Source organism: Meriones unguiculatus, chromosome 4 (assembly GCF_030254825.1).
Source record: "Meriones unguiculatus strain TT.TT164.6M chromosome 4, Bangor_MerUng_6.1, whole genome shotgun sequence".
Classification (NCBI taxonomy): Eukaryota; Metazoa; Chordata; class Mammalia; order Rodentia; family Muridae; genus Meriones; species Meriones unguiculatus.
The window spans coordinates 134,354,323-134,366,592 of NC_083352.1; the positions used below are offsets into that span (position 1 = coordinate 134,354,323).

Consider the following 12,270-nt stretch of genomic DNA (forward strand, 5'->3'; position numbering starts at 1 on the left):
AAAGGAAGAGTGGGAGGGAAAGGAACAGGAGGGAAGAGGAGGGGGAGGAAGAGAAGGAAGAGTGGGAGGGAAAGGAACAGGAGGGAAGAGGAGGGGGAGGAAGAGAAGGAAGTCCTATGGACAGAGTGTGCAGCACTCAGGGAGATGTCAGAGCAAGAAGAGAGACTGTGACACTAACATGTACCAGGAGAAAGAGAGGCAGGTGAGAATGTTTTTGTTAGTATTCTTTGGGAGATTAAGCAATACTAGAGTTAATTTTTCATAACTTTTTCCTGCTGGGCTGGATTATGAGTGACCTGAGAATGACTTAACAAAAAAATCTCTACACATTTAACTTCCAGATCCTAGATGCCACCTAACATTGGGTATCACACCTACAGCACTTCACTATGTCATGACACAGGACACAGGATACAGGACACATAAAGGTGGGGAGAAAAGCCAGCACCATTGGCCTAATGATCAAGCATGAGTTGATGGTGTTTTGTGATTCTAACTCACTTGGGGATGCCTGTTCTCTGTGTGTTAAGACAGTCCTGACTCCCAGGAGGGATGCTAAGGTGATTCCACTCTAGGTGGTCCTATAAAACCAAAGCATTAATAGAATTTGAGAACAAGCAGTGTGTATGTGTGTGTGTGTCTGTGTGTGTGTATGTGACTCTGTGTGTGGTGTATGTGGTGTGTGTGTGTGTGTCTGTGTCTGTGTGTGTGGTGTATGTGGTGTGTGTGTGTGTGTGCTATAGAAAGCTCTGGTTAGAGAGAAGGGAAGGGAGACAAAGATGGGACATTCAGGTGTGTTTTTAAAATGGTTACCTGAAGAAAATAGATAAGCACAAGTTAATGTGGGATTCTAGTTGAATATGCCCTTACCAAGGAAGTGGAACTCAGATGCTGAAATCCACACTCACGTACATACACTTTAAAACATATGAGCCACTTGGACAAAGGACTGAATTGGGGGTGGTTTTCCTTCCAGCGTTTGCTCAGCTTTGGGCCAAGCGCTGTCTAGAGGGAAGCAAGAGCACTGATGTATGAGGGAGGGGCCTGTGGGGTGAGCATACAGTTTGTGTACTGGCACAGGCACCACCCATCAACCGTTGCAGGGACTTCAGAATCATCAACTCTGTAGGTGTGGGTGAGGCTGGGAAGATACACAAAAGGGGCTGCCCAAGTTTCCAGGGAGACTGTAGAGCAGTCCCGTGGCTTACTTCAGAAAGGGCAGGGAGAGTGTGTCTAGCAGTGGCTAACTCTCCCGATGTCTGGTCTGATCGACTGCTCCAAAGAGCAACCCCGGGAAAACAGGAACATTAGCGGCAGGAAGTACGTAAGGGTTAGCTCTACCTTAGTAAACATTTAAGATGTTACATTACACGAAATTTCATTAAGTTACAAAGATAACATCGTGGAGATCTAATTTTTAAGGTCAGTGACTAGCAGACACTGCAAAATTGGAAAAGGTCTTTAAAAATCAATAGAGCAGATCAATATTCTTATTAGAGATATAATTAGAAAAAAATCATTCAGAAGTAACATTTGCTATCAATGGGTTTATCTGGCTTAATGTGCACTAGCAGAACAAACAAACACACCTCCTGGCCAAGCCAGAAACCAACCTGAGCCTCACTTTGGGCCATTCAGAGCACAAGCCAGGCAATGCCTGTTTAACCTATAACTTCCAAACCCACGAGGTCCCACAGTCTCTGGCAAGGAGGTATTTTCCTTCCTGTAGGTTTAGGGAAATCTTCCTGGCTTGGTGGTTCCCACATGGATTCTGAATTTGAATCTGGATGGCCAGCATCATTTTCTTTTCTTTTTTTAAATTAAATTAATTTATTTATTCACTTTACATCCTGAATGCAGCCCCTGCCTCCTCTCCTCGCAGAATCATTTTCAAGCTTGGCTCTATTCTTCCCTTGATATTACCAAGTTGAGGCCCAATGGAACTCAAAATAATCAGGAAAATCAAAGCAAGTTATCCCATGAATTGCTAACTTGCTATCCGTTTTTCAGCGGAAGTGTTTTTTTGGGGGTGGGGTGGGGGCAGAGTTCAAATGTAACACTGTTGTTTGTGATCTTTTGCAAGTTCCCCCCCATAGGTTAATAGTCACAGTAATTCAGTCTCTTTGGGTTGGGGAGCGGATGGGTTAGGGTGTGAGGCTCAGATCTGTTTCCATCTGGAAAGAGGCACTTAGTTTTGGGTGGAAACAAAAGCATGTCATTAGTCATTGCTCTCTCCGCTGAAAAATGGAGTTTTCAGAGTTTGCCTTGTACAAGCGAGCTATTCATTTGCAGTCAGGTACACATGATCTGTGTCTCATTTATCTGTGCGGAAACGCTCTGTAAATGGGCTTGGGCCTGGAGTTTTCAATGGGCTGACCAAACAAACATTCAGTCTTTGTCTGTGAGCATCAGCATCAATGTGAGGCTGCCATTAGCAGTAGCTGACTTGCTGGGAGAAACCTTAGCAATTACGGCCCATTGTTGCCTGGATCACCCAGCAGTGACCCAGAAAGCAGCTTGGGAGGCCTCTCTTCTCCCCAGGATGCAAATGGAGTGGGGAGGAGGTTGGTGAGGAGGAGGGAGTGGGCGCCTCTGGCCCAGTTTGTCAGCCTCTCTGCCCCCTCCACAAGGTCGGTCTCTGTAAGATCCATGTTTGCTTTTAACTCTTGGGTGTTGTGTGGATCGCAGGCTCTCTTGGGATAGAAATTTTGAGTTGCATCTGGGGTTCCCTCTTGGGTGGAGGTTAGGGGAAGCAAGGCTGGGAGGAGGGAGGCAAGCACATCTCTGAGGGGACAATGTCACAGATTTGAGGAATAATGTGTGCTTTCCTGGAGTCCTGGGCCAGCTACCGGCTGCCCAGGGCTCTGAGTCACCTGCCACACAGCCATCTAAACTGAGGTATTTTCAGAGTAGAACGCACATGCTGGTTCGGAAGGCTAAGGACACGGAAGCCTCACTAACATCGTTTTAGATGAGCGTCATGCTGAAATAAGATGTTCTGAAATTCTCTGTGCTAGAATAAAAATGTTTTGGAGATATGGGGTAAATTAAATGTTATCAAAATTACATTTTAGTTACGTTGTATTGGCTTTCAAAGTATAGAAAATGTAAGATCATCCATGTAGCTCTCTTTGTAGTTTATCTTGAAGAATTCAGAGAAGACAACTTTTACTATGCTAGTGATATAAAATCTTTTTCTTTTTTCTTTTTAAAGACAATGCAGTTAGTATTTGTGGAAAGAGTCCAAAAGGGAGTGGGAAGAGTTGAGTTTGGAACATAATTTTTTTTTTTTAATTTTAACGTTTATGTTTATTTTATCTCTGGACACTTTGTCTGCTTGTGTATGTCTGTCCACCATTTGTACGCATGGTGCTTGTGGAGGCCGGAAGAGGACATCAGCATTTGATCACTGGGACAGGAGTTACAGATAGGTGTGAGATGCCATGTGGATGCTGGGAACCAAACCTGGGTCCTTTGGCAGAGCAGCCGGTTCTAACCTGCTGAGCCATCTCTCCCACTCCGGAAATCTTGTAATTTTTAGGTTCTAGACACAGAGCTGTGCTCGTTCCATTTTCTAATTTAATTGCCTTTTTTTTTAAAGGCCAACTTGATGGCTGTTGCAGAACTGTTTCAGAGCATGCTGCAAAGGAGCCGATTGCACCATGATAACCTTTCTCCATCTCCCACAGCCTTAGAGAAGTTGCTGCGCACAGAGTCTGAAAAATTCCAGTTGGGACCAGTCTGGGTTTTTTGTTGTCTTGGTAATGTCCAGGCTTTCTGTTTGCCCTTGAGTTAGTGTTGGCATACTTTGTGCCTCACACTCTCATTTATTAAACATCCTAATATTTGTCTCACTCACTAGATACATGGATCAAAGGAGTAGTGGAGCTCCGAGTATATTTGGAAATTATTAAACGGTTTTAAGTTAACCAGTTGTTAATGGAACTCAGACAAAAAGAGGGCTAGTCTAGAGAAGAGAGGCCTTCCTTCTTTGGAGATGACAGAGAACCTAAGTGGCTTTTATCTTAACCTCTCAGGCTCTCGTCCCTGTTGCGGCTCTCACACTTATTGCAGAAGTCAGGCTTGGCAGCAGAATTAGGAGAGAATGGAGAAGTCACTTTTGAGTTTTAAACTTTTATTATCACTGTTATTTGTGTGTTTTGTGTTTGTGTGTGTGTGTGTGTGTGTGTGTGTGTGTGTGTATACCATGTATGTACAGGTGCCAACAGAAGTCAGAGAAAGGTGTTTGGTTTGGAGTTACAGGTGATTGTGAGCTACCTGACATGGGCGCTGGGACCTGAACCCAGGTCCTCTGCAAGAGTATCTAACATGTGCTCTTGACTGCTGAGCTACCTCCCCAGCCCCAATTTCTGAGTTTCAAGGTCCTTAAGATCTAGTCTTTCAACCTGAAAAATGAGAAGCTGTCTTTCAGTGACTCCGCTTTTTAAGGAATCCTTGATAAGGTGACACATTTACAGCCACAAGGGAGAATTCTTAAGGATAGAAACTGAGCAATAAAAAAGGAATGGAAAATCTTGTATTGTTTCAGCACACCTGTTTAGTAAGCCTTGCTCTTGTCACATGCTGCATGAAGAGAAGGAGCACTGTCCCTAGAGAGCTTAGGAATGCGCTGGCTTTCAGGGCATATGCAGTTATAGAAGAGAGAAAGAAAAAGCAGTATTTCTAAGCTCACCAGATCACCAGATCCGGGGTGGAGCTACTTTTTATGTGTAGTAAAAAAACAAAACAAAACAAAACAAACAAACAAAAAACCCAAATCCAATCTCTTATTTCCCTCAGGGTTGGATTCCTTCAAGGGTGCATGCTTCTGAAAACAAAATCTCAGGACCAGAAGATGTAGATTGTTGTTGTAGCCTTCTGTATCCATTTTAAACTGTATAATAAAGGGCTATCCATCACTGTCAATGTCCCCAAGATATATCCCAACACCGAAGTTCTTACCCACACTCTCCCAGGATGAAATGATAAATCACCCACTTTGAGATTCGGTCATCTGCATGTTGGGTCACCTTGGAAGAGCAGCAGATAATAATGCCAGTCAAATGGCAATAACCTCACACGCCCTCCCCTGACCTTAATGAGATACCAAACATTAGACTTTAAACTCTGATAAATATGTGTGTGTGAGGCATTTCTGCTCTATTTATTAGGAATTATCAGGAACTAAATTATTGCATGAGCATATTTTTTTCCCCTGGAATTGGAACTTACCTATTCAACACTTATTGGATTGAAAAATCAGATGTTTTCAACAGAACAATTTCTAAGTCCATTAGACTACAGAATAGAAATCAACCTGTTTTTCTTAAGGGCTGAGTGCTTTCATTGTGATGTTCCGTTAACAGGCAGTTATGAAACTGGAGGGTCTCAGAGGACATACAGACCTCAATCTACTCGAGTTGATGAATCTTTCCTATGAATTTTATTTTTATCTTCTTCATCTTCTTCCTAAGAAAGACTTTATTCATTTCTTCCATGAATATTTCTTCCTGGCCTACTTGGTATAGGTGCTGTGTGTGGGAGTCCCTGGCTACATGAAGGTAAATGGAGCAAGTTCTTGGTCTCCAGGACTTTACGATGTGGTAAGGGAAGAGAGAGTTTTTGGGACTTATGCTTCAGTAGAAGAAAACAGGAAGAAGTTTGAATATGTAGAGTTTGCAAATTCATAGATTAGCAACCTTCGGTTTTGGCAATTCAGCAATCAAAGTAAGGTGAAAGAGGCAGATTTTCAACAGTGTCATTGGATATTATTATCAATATTTCAATAATCAAGTGGTTGGGGATATCATATAAAAGTCTCTATATAAAGGAAGTGTCATTTAACAACTTTTTATTTAATAATTTTTTTTAAATGTTTGGTAAGGACCAAGTCTCCAGTTATAGCAGCTGAGGTCTGTGTTTGTTGTCACATGGTGATGGCAAATGTCTCAGAGAATCTGTCATCAAAGAGACAGTATTGATGTTGGAACGACCCCTATACGGAAATCAGGTGAGCTACTACAGGACCGCAGCTTCCTACTTAACTCCTCTGAGCAGGAGGAGGAGACTGCTGTTGGTGAAACTGAGTTCCATTAGTTACACACAGTTTCCTTTGCGGCTTGTGCTTCCTCCTCACACCACTGTCTACATTCATGGTCATATCAACAGAGAACCTTCCCACCAGCCCAGTTCACCCCTGGCCTGGGGTTAGGCAGGCAGCAGAGGTTGCCAAACACATAGACAGGATACATCACTCCTTATTTATATAGTTCCCCTTTGCAATGTGACCTTTCAGCTTCTTTACTTGAGAGACAGAATTTTATCTCTTTCCCTATAATGTGGTCTGATCCTATCGCCTGCTTTGATGTTAACCCCATTTAGAATCTAGAAGTGGTGATAAGCCTATTTTGGCATTAGGCTTGAATACACACACACACACACACACACACACACGTACACACACATATATATATGAAAGGTGATGAAGATCAAGGACCACAAGCAGCAGAGTTGAGGTCATTGAAATATCTCATCTAAGCTCCCATCCCCCATATTTCAAGGATCTTGCCTAACTTCAGCAAGAAAGTTGCCTAAATGACCCACATATGCCCACAGATACTTGAGGAAGCTTCCCACCTGAACTCATTTTAAATTGCTGATGCATAGAAGAGTTAGAGTTAGCTGAAGAAAGCATTGAGGTCACTATGTTTCAGAATGGCTTGTTATACAGCAGTAACTATCTGATGTATGAGCAAAGCTCCCTACACTTGAGCGACCTGGCCTTTCTTCTTCGCCTAAAACATAACAGATTTGTTATGTTTTAGAAATCAACCTGTTTTTGATTGAAGGAGAGATTGAAATTTCTGTTTGCATGTCTCTTTTCTTGGAGCTTTGTATGTTTAGCTCCTTTTCTGTGATTAAGATTTTTTTAAAATTTAAATTTATTTTTTTAACAATTTATTCATTATATATCTCAATTGAAGCCCCCTTCCTCAACTCTTCCCAGTCCCACTCTCCCTCCCTCTTCCTCCCATTCCCCTCCCCTAGTCCACTGCAAAAGGGAGTTCTCCTCCTCTGCCATCTGCCCATAGCTTATCAAGTCTCATCAGTACTGCCTGGATCCTCTTCCTCTGTGGCCTGGCAGGGCTGCATCACCAGGGAAAAGTGATCAAAAATCCGGCAACCAAGTTCATGACAGATGTAGTCCCAGATCATCCTGAGTGAGGTATCCCACAAACAGAAAGACACGCATGGTATATGCTCACTTATAAGCAGATATTAGCCATATAATATAGGATAGCCAATCTAAAATCTACAGACCTCAGGAAGCTAAACACTAAGGAGGACCCTAGGGAGAATGCTTAAATCTTAGGTCTTAATTTAAATGTTGGCTCTCTGGAAAGGCCATTCCTAGTTAAATTCCCTAGTTATGGTCTACCACATTACCAAGTAATTCTTGATCTTTTCTACTTATTGCTTTTTTGGCTACTATCTTGCCCAATTAAAATATTAGCATTCAGGGAGAATATTAGAATTCAGGGAGTTGGCTGCACCCTGCTGGGACACGGTGGGGAACTCAGGTGGCAAGGGGATAAGGGACCCTTTAGGCTTAGTGCCATCCAGTGGCAGCCAATGTAACACAGGGGGAGTTTTCACGCCTGCACTAACAGGCTGCGCCCACCATGGCCGCCATTTCACTTTGGCTACACCAGGCCGCTTATCATAGTTCCGAATGGCTAGTGACCTCTGGCTGTACTTGAGAATGGCCATGGATATATTCCATTTCCTTCCTCAAGACTCTCTCAGTTCTCCTTATCTCCTCTCTCCAATACTTTCTGTTCAGGAGGAATTGATTATTCTTCACCTGTATTTTAAGAGCTCTTAACAAATGCTTCCGTGATGCTCTTCTCCACCAGCCTCAAAAGCTATCAACTAGACACCATTCCTTATTCTGCACTGTACCCCCAGTGCTTAGCAGGAGAGTCTACCCAAATTTACCAAGTGGAATAGTGACTTAGTGTGCCTGGAGCTGTCATTTCTAGGATGCCTAGCTAGATAGCATACTAAAAGAAATTTGCTGCTCACATCATCTCTAGTGGGAAGATGAATACATCAACCACATCCAGACTGTTTCCCCTGGAAATTAGATATGGTAGTGAGAGGGATACATAACATTTGGATTTCAAAGCTTCTTCTAAATACCAATATAATTTCAAGAGGGTTTTCTTCCCTCCTCCACTTTATGACTTAAGGCAAAAGAGTAAAAAGTAAGTCTGGCATTAACTGCTTCAGGAGAGCTATCGATTCGGAAAGAGTTTCTGCACACTTCATTACATGTTATCTGAGCTCTTTATATAGGGCATAAAAGAAGATTCTGGAGTCACGAGAACGTATTTTTATAATCAACCCAATGGTTAAGTCATATGGAGTAACAGAAGAGAAAGTGGAGGCTTCCTGGGGAATAGTGCTCCTCTCCCATTTCTCATGAGCCCCCTCCTAAGTTAGTCCCAACCCCAAATGTGACCCATTCAAATTCAAAGCAGAGATACACCAGAACTACTGTCGGACGACTCAAGTGGCTCCCTTTGGGCAGGTTGAGCTCTTCCTCTCAGCCAGCGCACAGGCCCACTTGCTAAAGGCCTCATTTGTATGAATTTCCTTCCCACACTCACACCCTCAGTGTCAATGATGAACCAGAAACAAATGATCTTAGCATAACAACTTCCTTACAAGCTCACAACCAAGGGGCCACAGCTGTTCTCGTGGCCTTCCTACAGACCACACTGTCTATAGATCTGGGTGAAGGGAGAGAGGCTGCCTCACTCATGTAACTGTGCTAGAAAGCCTGAGTCAAACAATCTATCTTAATACATTCAGTACTTAGTACCAAAACACAGTTCATGCAAATTCTGCCCTCATTCTGGGAGCAACACAGTTGCAGAAAAGCATCCGGCTAAGAAAAGACATTCACAGAGAGAATGCCTAGCAAGGGCTCTTCTTCCCAGTGTTTGCATACACGGTCCGGCGCTAACCCTGTACGCTTTGATTAATTACCCACTTAGCAATTTAATAAAGTTTCGTGTTTATTTATTTATTTAACAGAGCTCTAGTGATAGTCTGCTCTTAAAGATGTCATGTAAAGTGGCATAAAAATAAGATAACAAAGAAACAAAATAGGAAAAAAATACATTAATGGGCTATGCTCATTTTATATTTAAGCTTTATTTCTCGAAAACATACTGACAGAACTTTGTGTTTCTAATTTTTCTAATTAAATTTCCACAATGACCCATGGAAGGTGCTAGTATTATTCTCATTTTAAAGCTGAAGAGACTGTGTTCTCTCCTTCGAGGAAGCTAAACATCCATCTGAATATGGGGTAGTGGTGTCTACAGGCTGGGAAGGACTTGGGAGAAGGGGATGAGGCCAATGTTCTTGAGGAGCTTAGTGATGCAGCCCCATGATCCCAGCTTCTCTGTAATAATAGCTGCTAAGGAGGCTTTTGCAGAAAGGTCACACATTACAGGCCTCCCTCAATGTAAGAGTAGCCTGGGGAATACAATGAGACAAGTCACAAAATAAAAACATCAAAAAGAGGACTGGAGATATAGGTCAGGGGTGGAGTGCATGCATGAGGCCCTGAGTTCCAGCCCAGTATTGTGGTGGTGAGGGGGGTGTGGTGCTGTTATAGCCGTTGATGGTGGTGGTGAGAGTATGTTCTAGCGATTATGGAGAAGTAGAAGAGAGGAGCTCAAAGGCTCTGTGTGTAAGGAAACGGAAAGATGGACCGTCCTCAATGTGACCAGTCCACATGTGTGTACCACAATGTGTGTAAACATATCAATTATTGCATGTGGATCAGAATTTAAAGTAAAGAATTAAATGAGCAATTTAAGTCATATGACTGGGACCTGCCGGAGCTGATGTTGGAAGGCCAAGGTAACGAACCCAATGTTGTCCTGCCATAGAGACATGCCTGCAAGTCTCCTCTTTTCCCAAAGCCCTCCTGCCGTCTATGCACTCTGCCGTTCTGAGCTTAGCCCTGTGAGAACATTTATTAACACCCACCTCTCAGAAAACTTATTTAGTGCTTCCGGTGGAGGAGCACTTTATGGTTGTGAACAGCTTACCTTATTCTGTGTTTTGTTTTGGTTTTCAGAAATGCAATGTGACCATTTATACTTAAAAGGCCAACAGTCCTGGGACATAGGCATCTGCTCAGTCTATTGCTCTTTATAAAAGCAAGTCCTAAACTCCTGGAGCATAGGAACATTTTCCTGACAAACATATACTAATAGGAACATTTTGGAGAGTGCTGCTGTGATATAATTAGTTTTCAATGGAGTAGAAACTGTACTCCATCTCGGAAATCCTTGAAAGTCTACCAATAGGAAGCCAAACAGTCCCAGGAAGAAGTGGGGAGAGGCTGAATGGGTTCGTGGAAAGGATATCGAGGCCTGAGGGGGCTGAGTGGAGCTGTGTCATACCCAGGTGGGTTTAGTGATGACACTGACTCTGCAGAACAGCACCCAGCAGCCATCTAGGAGAGGTAGGGTGGAATTCATTTTTCCTGCTCGTACTTCTGTTGTAACTTCTGGGCGCTGCTGCTTCCGTCCCCTCCACTTCCTTGTTAAAGAGCTTCTGCTGTTTGTTATCAACAGCGTGGGTGATACTGATCATAACAGCTACATTTTATTGAGTGCTGTGCACCAGGTTCTATTTCAAGTGTTTCACCCATATCTCAAGTGGTGCTCACTTGGCCCTCTGGTTGGGCACCATTATCATCTGTACTTTGTGACTGGGGAAACTGAGTCATGGAGCGTCTTGGTGGTATATGGTCCTACAACTAAGGGCTGACTTGCCCAAGAATTCAGAAGAAGCACTGGCTAAGTCTGGACAGCACTGAATCCACAGCCTTTTTATAGAATGATGTGTAAGTTGACTGAAACACACAAGCACATGATAGGGCTTCCATGTAGACTGTGTAAAGCAGGAAAAGCCAGTCAGACCGGGATACACTGTCAGGAAAAGCTAGGCCGCTGCTCCTACAGCAGACCGGGTACACTGTCAGAAGACTCTACTGCTTATTAAGTAGTAACTGTTTTCCCTGTTCACTCAGCAAATCTCTATTGAGTGCTTAGCATAGGGCAGAATGTTATGTTATGGAGCTCTACCATAAAAATCCTTATCGTTGTGGGGCCAACTGGGTAAAATCCACACTGACCAAATAAGCAGATAAATGTACAGCTGCGAAAGGAAGGCCCAGTGGATGCGTAAACATTGGGTATGGCTTACTGCCACTTTCCATGCATCATGCTCCCCCCACCCCCTTGTAGCAATGACTGACTCCTCAAAAACCTAAGAAACCACGGAGTAAAAAGGCTGTGATTTGAAATCAGCCCTTTGTAGACACGATTTCAGCTGTGTGTGACAGACAAATTAACTTTCATAAGGACACAGTGAAGTTATTCAAGATTCAGTGCGCTTTAAACCCATGTATGTTGTCCATGAAATCTGAAGTCTTTAGTTTCTGTTTTCCAGTTCCTAGCATCCCAAGGCTTTTCTATTTCCCGTTATCCTCTAGGCTGTGGTCTTCATGCTGAGAGCCCGGCTTTTTACATTGATTTTTAAAGGCTTGTTTACAAACATATTCTTCACATGAGAGGAGACCTTGTCCAGAGCAATGCTGATGCTGCCCTTGTTAAGCTTCCTCGCATTCTTTACTTACTTCACTGGGTCACTTCTGCAGTTCTAAAGTGGCATTAATGAAGGCTGTTCAAGGACCTGTGCCTCTCCCAAACAGAACTCCACTCCAGATACAATCTTGGGAGTCTGTGGCAATCTAAGAGGCTGAGGTAGGCGGAGGATCCCTTCTGAGGCACCGTGCTCCTTTCTGAGAATAATTCTGGTAGAGGCTTAGTTTGCACTTATAAATTCAGTGTTTGTTGTATTACTGTAAATTTTGTTTAAAAATCCTTGTATCAGTTATTAACTGAAATAACATAAAAGTGAAAAAAGAGAAATGAGGAAAAATGAAAATTATCTGTAACAAGTGAGACACCAAGTTCAACTTTCTCTTAATTACTTCAGGCATGGGGTGTCCACTGTTGAAACCTCAGCCTCTGAATGCTTGTCGAGATGACTGCATGGCACAGAGAAGGAGAGTCCTGCTCCTTGCCCAGAAAAGGGCCATGTGCCCTGCTTAAACTCGCGTTTCTACACACCATGCAGATAGCCAGGCACCTCTGCAGAGCCTGGGCATGCCCTGTG

At 43.2% G+C, this 12,270-nt stretch overlaps 1 protein-coding gene across 1 annotated transcript in view; it reads right to left on the reverse strand.

The window, feature by feature from the left end:
• Pcsk2 (proprotein convertase subtilisin/kexin type 2) overlaps positions 1 to 12,270 on the reverse strand; it is a 264,406-nt gene that overhangs the window by 159,894 nt on the left and 92,242 nt on the right. The window lies entirely within an intron of this gene.